The sequence below is a fragment of the Lissotriton helveticus genome, chromosome 4_1, assembly GCF_964261635.1.
Source record: "Lissotriton helveticus chromosome 4_1, aLisHel1.1, whole genome shotgun sequence".
In the NCBI taxonomy this organism is placed as follows: domain Eukaryota; kingdom Metazoa; phylum Chordata; class Amphibia; order Caudata; family Salamandridae; genus Lissotriton; species Lissotriton helveticus.
In genome coordinates this window covers 1,564,574,723-1,564,589,703 of record NC_136063.1, presented here as the reverse complement: position 1 = coordinate 1,564,589,703, position 14,981 = coordinate 1,564,574,723, and the positions used below count along the sequence as shown (strand labels likewise).

At 52.6% G+C, this 14,981-nt stretch overlaps 1 protein-coding gene across 1 annotated transcript in view; it reads left to right on the top strand.

Moving 5' to 3' along the window:
- Positions 1-14,981, top strand: part of PKD1L1 (polycystin 1 like 1, transient receptor potential channel interacting) — a 1,793,388-nt gene that overhangs the window by 1,631,657 nt on the left and 146,750 nt on the right. The gene's annotated exons all lie outside the window — the stretch shown is intronic.

Below are 14,981 nucleotides of genomic sequence, written 5' to 3'. Positions count from 1 at the left end.
TTGCCTGAAGCGCCAGATCCACGAGCACACTCAACAACTAATTGGATCTATTGATTTGGTCACTGCCTATTCGATCCCCTTGGCAGTGGTCACAATAGATGCTTCAAAGGCTTTCAATCAAGTATGTTGTGTCTATCTTTTGTAGGTCCTGGCAGCAGTAGTCTTTAGCTCATGTTTCATTGCGTGCGCCTGGAGGCTGTATGAAAACCTTTCTGCGCAAAATTTTGTTTCATGGATCCTTGACTAAGAGGTCTGAAAGCTGTTGAGGTAGGAGAGAGGTTTGCACCGTCTCCCCTTCTCTTTGACATCTACATCAAACCGTTTGCCCGATTACTTAGAAGGGACATACAGGTTATCCCCTTTTCTTCCCCGCACTATAGCAATAGCGCTTTATGCTGATGACTTTATAATATATACATTGGCCCCTGCCATCCCTATGGCAGAAAGACGTGCAGAGGAGTTTGGTGCTTTATCAGGATACACCTGTGAACACCATCAAGTCAGAAATCATGTGTTTGAACATCGCTAATTGGGACAGGAAGATTAAGACTGAGAGAAAAATACTTGGGTATTTCTATATTCCTCTCTTTGGAGGCAGTTCCGTCACATAACATAGGGAGGCGAAGGAGATCGATCTGTTGCGTACTAGAAGGAGGAACTTGCCACTGACAATCTATAGTTGAGTGAATTCAATAGAAATGTTGATACTCCCCAAGTTGACCTATCTTTTTAATCATATTTCACTTATTACATATAAATTGGTAGTAGTGTTTACCTAATATGGGAAAAGAACCGCACAATCAATGGATCAAAAAGTGTCAAAATAAACCGTATTAAAGTGGGGATCAATATTGGTTGTACATTGTAATTTGTTCTGGGGTGCTTGCTTCGCTCCAATGCACCTACTACCAGAGGATGCTGCTCACACAGAAGTGACCTAATGTGTGTGAAAACTTTAGAAAATAGAGCACTAATGAGCATACCCTATAGCAATTAAAATCACCCAGAGTACCGGATAGGTGAAATTGCTCCAGATATCAAATACCGGAAATGTGTCACTTAACAAGTGATACTAATCGAAGAAGTCACTTAATGTTCTTATTCACGTCGTTGTACACGCCACAACGAAGAGAACGGGAACAAGATGGAGGACACACTTCCACCGAACTGCGGAGTGGAACGTATCAGGGTTCCCCACCGGCATTCTATTGGTCCCTTTTACATATAGGAGAAGGACTAGGATTATCTCCTTCCTGGGACGCAAACACCCAGGCTTAATATATGTCAGGTGTACTGTCATTTCCAGTTAGAGGGCTGTGATATCTTTTGATAAACAATCACAATACAAAGCTTTGGGTGGTTGTGTAACCGCGAGTGACATGCTACTTTGGTCCTCTTATGAATACGTTGGACAACAAGCTTTTCACCAATCGCCTTTATAAAGTCTAAGGGGAGATGAAACACGTGTTGGCATAGTGGCAGTTTTTCGTGCTGGATGTAACAAGAACAAGAATAACAAGCATTTGCAATGCAATAGCTCTCGCATTAGGAAAGTTTGAGCTATTGGTATTGTAAATGACAATTTTTTTATTTATGTTTTGTTTTTGAAAATAGCGAAAATAATAGCTTTGTCATTTACAATGCCAATACTTATAACTTTCGCAAATGCGACCCCTTTAGCATTTGTAATGCAATATGTGTTGTATTTACGTGACTTACATGTATTGATATTACAAATAACAATGGCTTTTAATTTTTTTAAATAATTAATACTTAAATAAAAGTTATTGTAATTTATAATGGCAATAGCTTAAACTTTTATAAATAACTTTTGTAAAGATTATGTTCAGTGTATTTTATGGTGACGAAAATCCAAGAACAGAAGTGATACATTAACATCTTTTTGTTACATTTGTAATAAAGCTTGAAACATTGAGAGAACATATTTGAACCAGTTGTTGTTGAATGGTTGCACAGATTGATGCTGTGGTGGCGCTGAGTGATGTTGTGATGGCGAACGAGTGATGATGTGGTGTTCAGTGATGCTGTGGTAGCGCGTAGTGATGTTCTGGTGCCCCTGAGTGATGCTGTGGTGGTGCTGAGTGATGCTGTATGCTATGCTATGTTTTGTTTTGCTATACTTTGTTTTGTTTTATTATGCTATGTTTTGCTATCCTATGTTTTGATTTGTTATGCTATGCTATGCTATGTTTTGTTATGCTATGTTTTGTTATGCTATGCTATGTTTTGCTATGCTATGCTTTATGCTATGTTTTGTTGTGTTTTATTATGCTATGCTTTGTTTTGCTATGCTATGTTTTGTTATGCTATGCTATGTTTTGTTGTGATTGGTATGCTATGCTATGTTTTGCTATGCTATTATATGTTTTGTTTTGCTATGCTAAGTTTTGTTAAGCTATGCTATGTTTTGTTGTGTTTTGCTATGTTTTGTTATGCTATGTGTTGTTGTGTATTGTTATGCTATGTTTTGTTATTCTATGCTATGTTTAGTTTTGTGCCTCTCGAGGCCGGGTCACCCCCTTGCTCCCTCGCCTGCTGACCTGATAGCAAACCAGCCTCCTTGCCAGCCAGCCTCCTTGCCTGCCTGCCTGCCGACACCGTCGCCCCCCCAGCACCCCCGAGCGGCCCAGCCTCTGCTGAGCCGCCTGCTCGCCGCTCGCCACTTTTTCCCGCCGCTGGCCCCCTGCGGCCCCGCCCAACACCGGCCCATTGGCCCAGCCGATCGCCCAGACCAGCAGACCCGCCCTCCCGTCCCCCTTCTTAAGGGGATTACCTGGCTGCGCGCGGGAGTGACCACTGTGCCTCTCGAGGCCGGGTCACCCCCTTGCTCCCTCGCCTGCTGACCTGATAGCCAGCCAGCCTCCTTGCCAGCCAGCCTCCTTGCCTGCCTGCCGACACCGTCGCCCCCCAAGCACCCCCGAGCGGCCCAGCCTCTGCTGAGCCGCCCGCTCGCCGCTCGCCACTTTTTCCCGCCGCTGACCCCCTGCGGCCCCGCCCACCACCGGCCCATTGGCCCAGCCGATCGCCCAGACCAGCAGACCCGCCCTCCCGTCCCCCTTCTTAAGGGGATTACCTGGCTGCGCGCGGGAGTGACCACTGTGCCTCTCGAGGCCGGGTCACCCCCTTGCTCCCTCGCCTGCTGACCTGATAGCCAGCCAGCCTCCTTGCCAGCCAGCCTCCTTGCCTGCCTGCCTGCCGACACCGTCGCCCCCCCAGCACCCCCGAGCGGCCCAGCCTCTGCTGAGCCGCCCGCTCGCCACTTTTTCCCGCCGCTGGCCCCCTGCGGCCCCGCTCACCACCGGCCCATTGGCCCAGCCGATCGCCCAGACCAGCAGACCCGCCCTCCCGTCCCCCTTCTTAAGGGGATTACCTGGCTGCGCGCGGGAGTGACCACTGTGCCTCTCGAGGCCGGGTCACCCCCTTGCTCCCTCGCCTGCTGACCTGATAGCCAGCCAGCCTCCTTGCCAGCCAGCCTCCTTGCCTGCCTGCCTGCCTGCCGACACCGTCACCCCCCCAGCACCCCCGAGCGGCCCAGCCTCTGCTGAGCCGCCCGCTCGCCGCTCGCCACTTTTCCCGCCGCTGGCCCCCTGCGGCCCCGCCCCCCACCGGCCCATTGGCCCAGCCGATCGCCCAGACCAGCAGACCCGCCCTCCCGTCCCCCTTCTTATGACGCCCCCGGAGCGACCGCGCACAGCGGGAGCACCGATTGAGCGCCGAAGGTGTGCCAAAGGTAAGCCCGTCTGCGCCCGTCCGCGCCTGGACCGCGCCCAGCGCCAGGACCCCTGGCCCCCACCGACGGAAGCCGACCCGACGGACCTACGACGCCACCGAACTCAACGCACTCAACACCGGCCGAACCCCGGTCTGCTGCCGAGCCACACCGAGACGCACCCACGGACCCTTCAGCTGCCACTCCTGCAACTTCACCTGCAACCGGACCCACGCCACACCAGCACCCACCAAGCCGAACTCCAGCAGCACCCACCTGAGGTGCATCCTGCTCAACACCCGCTCCGTCCACAGACACGCCGTCGAGCTCTGGAACCTGCTCTACACCACAGACCCAGACGTCGCCTTCCTCACGGAAACCTGGATGAACGCCTCCTCAGCGCCCGACATCGCCATCCCGGATGGCTACAAGATCATCCGGAGGGACCGCGTCAACCAGACAGGAGGAGGCATCGCCATCATCCACAGGAACACCATCCGCATCACGACCAACACCGACGACAACCTCGCACCCGCCGAACACCTGCACTTCCAGATCCACGTCAACCCCAAGACCACCCTCAGAGGCACCCTCATCTACAGACCCCCGGGACCACGCACACAATTCAGCGAGGACATCGCCGACTTAGTCAGCCCGCTCGCCCTCCCCTCCGCCGACTACATCCTCCTCGGGGACCTCAACTTCCACCTGGAGAACAACAACGACCGCAACACTACCACCCTGCTGGACAACCTCGCCAACCTCGGACTCAAGCAACTGGTGACCACCCCCTCCCACTACGCCGAACACACACTCGACCCGATCTTCTCTTCCAGCAAGGACATCGCCTTCAGCCACGCCACGGGACTCCACTGGACGGACCACAGCTGCGTCCACTTCAGCTTCAGAAGAACCACGCTCCACCATCACCAGCAACAGGTTCCCCGCAGAAGCTGGAACAAGATCACTGCAGACCAGCTCGTTACCTCCCTGAGCAAGAACCCCCCCACCAGCACAACGAACCCCAGCCAAGCGGCCACCAACCTCACGAAATGGATCAGCGACTGCGCAGACGACCTCGCCCCTCTGAAGACCCAGCCGAGCAGACCCGGCAGCAAGAAAGCCCCATGGTTTAACGACGAACTCAAGAGCTCCAAGAAGAACTGCAGAGCACTCGAGAAAACCTGGCGCAGAGACCCAACACCAGACAACATGACTACCCTCAAGCTCGCCACCCGAAAACACCACCAACTGATCCGCGCCACCAAGAAAACTGCATTCAAGGAACGACTGGACAACAACGCACACAACAGCAAGGAACTCTTCAACATCGTGAAAGAGCTCTCCAACCCTAACGCCGGAAACAACGACATCACCCCTTCGCAAGACCTCTGCAACTCCCTCGCCTCCTACTTCCACAACAAGATCGCAGACATACACAACAGCTTCAGCACTCAACCGACGCACGCCACGACCGAACCACCGCCCCCCTCCACCACCCTCCGCGCCTGGACCCCGATCAGCACCGAAGACACCATCCGCACGATGAACTCCATCCACTCCGGATCTCCGACAGACCCCTGCCCTCACCACGTCTTCAACAAGGCCGACGCTGTCATCGCACCCCACCTGCGGGACATCATCAACACCTCCTTCGACATCGCCACCTTCCCGGAGAGCTGGAAGCACGCCGAACTCAGCGCTCTACTCAAGAAACCATCAGCAGACCCTACCGACCTCAAGAACTACCGCCCCATCTCGCTGCTCCCGTTTCCGGCCAAAGTCATCGAGAAGACCGTCAACAAGCAACTGGCCGCCTTCCTCGAGACGAACGGCTCCCTCGACCTCTCGCAGTCTGGCTTCCGGGCCAACCACAGCACCGAGACCGCCCTGATCGCAGCTACAGATGACATCCGAGCCCTGCTCGACAACGGAGAAACAGCGGCCCTCATCCTCCTGGACCTCTCCGCGACCTTCGACACTGTCTGCCACCGTACCCTAGTACAGCGCCTCAGCAACGTCGGAATCCAGGAGAAGGCACTGGAGTGGATCACCTCCTTCCTCGCCGGAAGGACACAGAGAGTCCGCCTCCCCCCGTTCAGATCAGAGGCCACCGAAGTCATCTGCGGCGTTCCTCAAGGCTCCTCGCTCAGCCCAACACTCTTCAACGTCTACATGAGCCCCCTCGCAGCCATCGCACGCCAGCACAACCTGAACATCATCTCCTACGCCGACGACACCCAGCTGATCCTCTCCCTCACTAACGACCCCGCCACCGCCAGAGCCAACCTGCACGAAGGGATGACAGACGTTGCCACATGGATGTCGAACAGCCGCCTGAAACTGAACTCGGACAAGACGGAAGTCCTCATCCTGGGATCCTCACCCTCCGCCTGGGACGACTCCTGGTGGCCCCCCGCCCTGGGCAGCGCACCCAAACCCACAGACCACGCACGCAACCTGGGCTTCATCCTGGACTCCTCCCTCTCCATGACCAGACAAGTCAACGCCGTCTCCTCGTCATGCTTCAACATACTGCGCATGCTACGCAAGATCTTCCGTTGGATCCCCACCGAGACCAGGAAGACGGTCACCCATGCCCTCGTCACCAGCCGTCTGGACTACGGCAACTCCCTCTACGCCGGAACCACCGCCAAACTCCAGAAGAGACTCCAGCGGATCCAGAACACCTCAGCACGACTCATCCTGGACATCCCCCGCCGCAGCCACATCTCCGGACACCTGAGAGACCTGCACTGGCTCCCGGTCAACAAGAGAATCACCTTCCGGCTCCTCACCCACGCACACAAAGCCCTACACAACCAAGGACCAGGATACCTCAACAGCCGTCTCAACTTCTACGCTCCCAAACGCAAGCTTCGATCGACCAGCCACGCCCTTGCCGCCGTCCCCTGCATCCGAAGAGCCACCACAGGAGGAAGGTCCTTCTCCTACCTGGCCGCCAAGACTTGGAACTCCCTTCCGACCCACCTCCGCCTCACCCAGGACCACCGCGCCTTCAGGAAGCAGCTCAAGACCTGGCTGTTCGAGCAGTAGCGGACCCCCTCCCCCCAGCGCCTTGAGACCCTCCGGGTGAGTAGTGCGCTATACAAATGCTCTGATTGATTGATTGATTGGTTATCCTATGCTTTGTTTTTATACTATGTGTTGTTGTTTTTTGCTATGTTTTGTTGTGCTATGTGTTGTTGTGTTTTAGTTTTAGAGTGAAGTAGTGTGGCTCACTGGTTAGAGGCGGCAGACCCGAGAGCAGAGGACGGCCCGGGACCAGGGTTCGATTCCCGGCGCGGCAGGTTTCTGGACCAGGGTCAGCGGACTCGATAATTCTCTCGCCTCGGTGCCCACTCTGATCAGCGTTCACACTCGGCAACTCTGGGCATTAGCTTGCCTCATCTTCACTAACGGCCCCACCAGACCGCCGGGGATGCCTGGTCTCACCCTGGAGATACCCATTAAGGGACCATCTCTCAGGGAAGCCAGGAAGGGTTTCGCAGCGGTCGAAGCGCCTTGGGACCCTACGGGTAAGTAGTGCGCTATATAAATGCCTATACATTTACATTTACATTTACATTTACATTTACATTTACATTTTGTTATGCTATGTTTTGTTATGCTATGCTATGTTTAGTTTTGCTTTCCTATGCTTTGTTTTGTTATGCTATGTTTTGTTGTGTTTTGATATGCTATGTTTTGTTGTGTTTTGCTATGCTATGCTTTGTTATGCTATGCTAGGTTTTGTTATGCTATGTTTTGTTGTGTTTTATTATGCCATGCTATGCTTTGCCATGCTATGTTTTGTTATGCTATGTTTTGTTCTGCTATGCTATGCTTTGTTATGCTATGTTTTTCTATGTTTTGTTGTGTTTTGTTATGCTATGCTATGGTTTGTTGTGTTTTGCTGGTTTGTTATGCTATTTTTTGTTATGCTATGCTTTGTTTTGTTATGTTATGTTATGTTTTGTAATGTTATGCTATGTTTTGTTATGCTATGTTTTGTTATGCTATGTTTTGTTATGCTATGTTTTGTTATGCTACGTTTTGTTATGCTATGTCTTGTTATGCTATGTCTTGTTATGCTATGTTTTGTTATACTCTGCCATGTTTTGTTACACTATGCCATGTTTTGTTATATGCCATGTTTTGTTTTTCTATGCTTTATGTTATGCTATGCTTTTGTTTGTTATGCTATATTTTGTTATGCTATGCTTTGTTATGCTATGAGGGAGTGTGAGGGTGAGGGTGAGAGGGTTGTGAGGGTGAGGGTGTGAGGGTCAGTAAGGGTGTGTGAGGGTGAGGGTATGTGAGGGTGTGTGAGGGTGAGGGTATGTGAGGGTGAGTGAGGGTGTGAGGGTGAGTGAGGGTGTGAGGGTGAGTGAGGGTGTGTGAGAGGGTGTGAGGGTGAGGGGTGTGAGGGTGAGGAGGGTGAGTGAGTTGTGAGGGTGAGTGAGGGTGAAGGTGTGTGAGGGTGAGGAGGTGTGAGGGTGGGGATGTGTAAGAGTGGGGGTGTGGGGGTGAGGGTGAGGGGGTGTGAGGGATGGTGAGGGAGGTGCAGGTGAGGGGGAGTGAGGGTGTGTGAGGGTGTGTGGGGGGTGAGGGAGTGGGGGTGTGAGGGTGAGGGGGTGTGACGGTGAGTGAGGGTGAGGGGGTGTGGGTGTGTGAGGGTGAGGAGGGTGTGAGGGTGTGGGGTTGTGAGGGGGTGAGGGGGTGTGAGGGCGAGGGTGATGGAGGTGAGGGGGTGTGATGGTGTGAGAGGTGTGAGGGTGAGGGTGAAGGGGTGTGAGGGTGAGGGGGTGTTAGGGTGTGAGGGGGTGTGAGGGGGTGTGTGAGGGTGAGGGTGTGAGGATGAGGGGATGTGGGGATGTGAGAGTGAGGGGGGGTGAGAGGGTGTGTTAGGGTGAGGTTGTGTGAGGCGGAGTGAGGGAGGGTGAGGGTGTGAGGGTCATTAAGGGTGTGTGAGGGTGAGGGTGAGTGAGGGTGTGAGGGTGAGTGAGGGTGTGAGGGTGAGTGAGGGTGTGTGAGAGGGTGAGGGGTTTGAGGGTGAGGACGGTGAGAGGGTTGTGAGGGTGAGTGAGGGTGTGTGAGGGTGGAGGCGGAGTGAGGGAGGGTGAGGGTGTGAGGGTCAGTAAGGGTGTGTGAGGGTGAGGGTATGTGAGGGTGTGAGGGTGAATGAGGGTGTGTGAGAGGGTGAGGAGGGTGAGAGGGGTGTGAGGGTGAGTGAGGGTGTGTGAGGGTGAAGGTGTGTGAGGGTGAGGAGGTGTGAGGGTGGTGATGTGTAAGAGTGGGGGTGTGGGGGTGTGAGGGTGAGGGGGTGTGAGGGTGAGGGTGAGGGAGGGTGAGGGGGTGTGAGGGATGGTGAGGGAGGTGCAGGTGAGGGGAGTGAGGGTGTGTGAGGGTGAGGTGGTGTGGGGGTGAGGGAGTGAGGGTGTGAGGGTGAGGGGGTATGACGGTGTGTGAGGGTGAGGGGGTGTGGGTGTGTGAGGGTGTGTGAGGGTGAGGAGGGTGTGAGGGTGAGGGGGTGGGGTTGTGAGGGGGTGTGAGGGTGAGGGTGAAAGGGTGTGAGGGTGAGGGGGTGTTAGGGTGTGAGGGGGTTTATGAGGGTGAGAGGGTGAGGGGTGAGGGGGTGAGGATGAGGGCATGTGAGAGTGAGGGGGTGTGAGAGGGTGCGTTAGGGTGAGGTTGTGTGAGGTGTGAGGCGGTGTGAGGGAGGGTGAGGGTGAGGGGTGTGAGGGTGAGGGGGTGGAAGGGTGAGGGTGTGTGTGAGGGTGTGTGGGGGTGTGAGGGGGTGTGAGGGTGAGGGTGTGTGTGAGGGGTGGGGGTGTGAGGGAGGGTGAGAGGGTGCGAGGGTGCGAGGGTGAGGGGGTTGAGGGTGTGTGAGGGTGAGGGGTATGAGGGTGTGAGGGTGTGAGGGTTTTTGGGGGTATGAGGGTGAGGGGGAGTGAGTGTGAGGGGGGTGTGAGGGTGTAGGGGTGAGGGGGTGTGAGGGTGAGGGTGTGTGAGGGTGAGGATGTGGGGTTGTGAGGGTGAGGGGGTGTGAGGGTGAGGGTGACAGGGGTGAGAGTGTGTGAGGGTGAGGGTGTGAGATTGAGGGGGGGTGAGATTGAGGGGGGATGAGGGTGAGGGGGTGTGAGGGGGTGAGGGTGAGGGGGGGTGAGGGTGAGGGGGTGTGAGGGGGTGTGTGAGGGTGTGAGGGGGTGTGAGGGTGAGGGGGTGTGAGGGTGAGGGGGTGTGAGGGTGAGGAGGTGTGAGGGTGAAAGGGTGTGTGAGGGTGTGTGAGGGTGAGAGGGTGTGTGAGGGTGAGAGGGTGTGAGTGTGTGTGTGAGGGTGAGAGGGTGTGTGAGGGTGAGGGGGTGTGAGGGTGTTGGGGTGTGAGGGGGTGTGTGAGGGTGTGAGGGGGTGAGAGGGTGAGGGTGTGAGGATGAGGGGGTGTGGGAGGGTGAGAGGGTGTGTTAGGGTGAGGTTGTGTGAGGCGGTGTGAAGGAGGGTGAGGGTGAGGGGGGTGAGAGTGAGGGGGTGTGAGGGTGAGGGGGTGTGAGGGTGAGGGGGTGTGAGGGTGAGGGTGTGGGTGAGAGGGGGTGTGTGAGAGGTGGGGGTGTGAGGGTGAGAGGGTGTGTGAGGGTGTGAGGGTGAGGGGGTTGAGGGTGTGTGAGGGTGAGGGGTATGAGGGTGAGGGCGTGAGGGTTTTTGGGGGTGTGAGGGTGAGGGGGAGTGAGGGGAGGGGGTGTGAGTGTGAGGGTGTAGGGGGGTGTGAGGGTGTAGGGGTGAGGGGGTGTGAGGGTGAGTGTGTGTGAGGGTGAGGATGTGTGAGGGTGGGGATGTGGGGTTGTGAGGGTGAGGGGGTGTGAGGGTGACAGGGGTGAGGGTGTGTGAGGGTGAGGGTGTGAGATTGAGGGTGTGTGAGTGTGAGGGTGTGTGAGGGGGTGTGTGAGGGTGTGAGGGTGAGGGGGTGTGAGGGTGAGGGGGTGTGAGGGTGAGGGGGTGTGAGGAGGTGTGAGGGTGAAAGGGTGTGAGAGTGTGTGTGAGGGTGTGAGGGGGTGTGAGGGTGAGGGGGTGTGAGGGTGAGGGGGTGTGTGAGGGTGTGTGTGAGGGGGTGAGGGTGAGTGAGGGTGTGTGAGGGTGAGGGGGTGAGTGTTAGGGTGAGTGAGGGTGTGTGAGGGTGGGTGAGGGTGAGGGGGTGTGAGGGAGGGTGAGGGGATGTGAGGGTGAGGGTGTGAGGGAGGGTGAGAGGATGTGAGGGTGAGGGTGTGTGAGGGTGTGTGGGGGTTTGTGATGGTGGGGGTTGTGAGGGTGTGAGGGTGAGTGAGGGTGAGAGGGTTGTGAGGGTGAGGGTGAGTGAGGGTGCATGAGGGTGAGGGGGTGAGGGAGTGTGAGGGGGTGAGGGTGTGTGAGGGTGTGGTTGTGAGGGTGAGGGTGGGTGAGGGTATGTGAGGGTGTGTGAGGGTGAGAGGGTGAGGAGGTGTGAGGGTGAGGGTGTGTGAGGGTCCGAAGTAAATGGTGGCAGGGCAGACATTATAAGACAGAGAGAAACACAAATGTTAAGGTAACAGTGCTCGAAGGGGTTGTGAGAAGGTGGAAATGGGATTAAAGGAGAAAGGATGAAAAGTTAATTAGGAAAGAGGCCAGAAAGGAGACACAAAGGTGTGGAGTGTGTGGCGGAAACAGGGAAAAGCAGAAAAGAATGAAGATGGACCCGAGAGGGTGCAAGTAGGGTCACATGCGGGAGAAGGAAGACTCGTTAGGAGAGTGTGATGAAGCTCTCGGCATTGCTGTGGTGGGGCGGGGGAGCGCATTCCTTTGAAGTCTGATGAGGTGGGGCGGGGGAGCGGGTCCCTTTGAAGTCTGATGCCGAGGTTTGTGGTGTGCTTTGTGCACGCGCCTGGCTCACATGAACTATACCCAATCCGCAGCAGTTTGGGTAGACTTTTGAAAGCCTCACTATAATCTCGAAACAAACAAGCATTGCTAAAGCAATTCTGTAGGTCGAGACCTAAAAATCACTGAATTGAAGAATTTGAACAGTGTGGACAATGTATATTTCATGTGAATAAGAACATTAAGGGCCAGATGTAGGAAGGCCATTACCGTTCGGTAACGGACGAAATCGACCGTTACCGACCGGTAATAGGCCTTTCCTATGTGGGTGGCAAATTTACCGATACGGTAAATACCGAATCGGTATTTACCGAATCATCATTTACCGATTCGGTATTTACCGAATCGGTAAATGAAATGTAGGAAGCACTTTCAAGAGTGCTTCTGTGCTTACAGGATTCGTTATTTACCACCAACTATCAGTTGGTGGTAAATCACAAATACCTCTGTAAATGCAAATCTGTGCATTTACACCTGTGCCATGTGACAGACATACATGCCCTTAGGGCATGTATGTGTGCCACATGTGCACACAAGCACTATTCAGGGGAAAAACAGGGTGTTAAAGTGACACCCTGCCACCCTTGACTCTTTCCCTATTTTACGAATCGGTAATTACCGATTCGGTAATTACCGAATCTTAACGATTCGATAATTTTTATCGATTTTTTTATCTACATAGCATTTACCGATTCAAAAATACCGAATCGGTAAAATTCGGTATTTTCGAATCGGTAAATTTAAATTACCTACATCTAGACCTAAGTGACTTCTTCGATTAGTATCACATAAGTGACACATTTCCGGAATTTGTTATCTGGAGCAATTTTACCTATCCTGTACTCTGGGTGTATTTCAGTTATGTTCCCCAGATCGACTTTAGCTAAGATTCAGAGTAAAATTGCAAGCTTCATTTTAGCCACTGGTGGTGCTAATCTTGCTTGGGAAAAATTGAAGGCTGAAGAAAGGTGGTTTCGATTTATCGGACCAGAATTTGTACTGTATGGCTTTTCAAGTTAAAAATTGTAGGATGCTACTTGGGGGGAGATCTTAGCATGGATGACCATGCAACTTTATCATTTTGGCGCCCTGAATTTTTTTTTTAAAGTCTGATTAAATGTTTTAAAGACTGCACTTAGTCAGTAGTTCAGAGTCTGGAAATTTCTGGGCATTGATTTCTTCTCAGATTTTTCACCAATTTGGGACTCCCCAAGCACTCTAGAGTATTTGTTGGATGGGCTGATTCATGCCCTGGAGAAGGCTGGGATAGCTAACTGGTGGGAGCTGTTCATAGTGGCGTGGTTATTACCTTGAGGAGTGCTTCAGACCAGGACCGGGCTCCCTAGCAAGATTTAAATACTTGCAGCTCTCCTCTTGGTATGCAAGTGGCAATTTAGAGATGGGTGGTGCTTGGGAGTCTCTTCGCAAGATGTGAGGCTATTGAGTAAAGTGGTTGCCATCTGTTATTGGAAGCTCTTGGATGCAGAATATAGAAATATGGTGGAACCACAGGTGGTGTGGGAGGAGATGATCCCTGGACCTGAGCTACAATATTTGTGGCATGCAACCTTAAAATTTCTGTATTCTATGGTCAGACCTGCTGATCTGAATAGAAACCATTATGTTACCCTCAACAGAATAATTTGGACCCCTCAAAGGGTTGCAAGATTTGTTTAGAATCTGACTCTCAGGTGCAGAAGATGCGGCCATCTTGAAACTAACGATGGATATATGTACGCCGCCTGCCCCATGATCAGTGGGTATTGGGAGACTGTGGGCAATATCATTGCGGACGATTTGGGTGTCAGAATGAACCTGAGCTCCATGCTGGTTCTGTTGGAGGTTGATACTATATCACACAGCCTTTTGAATAGATCAGAGTGGTGTTTGTTGTTCTATCTAGTACTTCCCGCTAGAAGGAGTTCTGTAAACTCTGGATAGATACATCTTCTCTCTCCCCAACACACTGGCTAAAGGCAGCACACCGGATGTGCAAGTTAGATATATGGAGCAATCCAGGCAGGGCAGATGTGATATGTGCTGATGTCTCTAGGTGGAGTGGTATTTTGGTCCTGGAAAATAGAGTGGTCCTATGATTGCACCTAAGCACTATTTTGGATATGGGCTTTCAGCCCAGGTTGGAGCAGTGGGGCCAATGCAAATGCAGCAGCCTGATGGCTGGTTACCCATTGCAATACAGCCTGAGTTTGCAGCAGTCATGGTGACTTGAGGACAAAAAAAGAAATCCTTTATTATTAAGAACAAAATGGGCAGGCACTGTCTGGTACGAGGTGCATGCATTTCTTTAATATGAAAGTGAGAGTACCTGCACTTCTCAGCACTGCTGCAATACATGTAATGGAAGAGTACCAGCACTTGTCAGGAACAAGCGGAATATAGAAAACCAGCTGGTATATATTTCCATTTAAAGCACTGTCTGGGATGATGCTGGGGGGTTGGTATTCTCCTTAGGACAGTGTTTCTTGGTAAGCATTGAACACTATCGAACAGACTTACACAATAACATCTTAGTGACATTAATTGCTCACTTTCCTTTCACCAGTCTCTTCAAATGTGACTTTCTGCAAAAGATTTTTTTTTATCGCGAGCTTCAAGAATGTGGTCCTTTTGGGACTGTTTTGCAGCTAGCAAAGCTTCTTGCGCTCCAGGTTTCTGTGGAATTAGAGATGGTGCCTCTGCTGCTTTCGCTGCCACTTCTATAATATGACTGCGCCATTGTGATCACAAGTCTTTTTCTTTTTTTTTTTATTTCAAAAGATTTTATTAGAAATGTTTTTTATGTACAGTACAAATATAGTGAAGGCAATACTGGTGTCGTTATACGCAGTTGGGGTTACAGTAGGCATATCGTTGACATGATTGGTCACGTGTACATAAGATAGGCAATCACGACCTTGGCATATGCTGCATTGGTGGTCTTATGTATTACCCTCGAAGGTAGGAAACTGAAGCAGGAAAGAAAGAGAGAGAGAGGAAAAGAGGACAGGATGGGTAGCGCGGTCGTTAGCCGCCATACTTCTAGAGTTTGCGATGTGAGGAGGCTGGGTGTGAGGCTGTGTGTGAGGGTACCGAGCCCCCTGACCTTCCTATGTAGGTTTGTGCGAGCCCAGGTAGTTGTCCAAGGAGTGCCACATCTCGCCCTTTGGAGTGGGGTTGGATGAGTATTTTGATGTTATGTTGTCCACCCCTCTTAGGAAGGTGATCCAATTGAGCCAACTTTTAAAGGTTGCCTTCCCTGTGTCTTTCCAGTTTGCTACGATTGAGGTGTTGCTGCTTGCACATGAGGGAAGCCTTCGCTATTGCATCAGCTGATTGTACACTAAATTGAAGTGGCACACAGGCA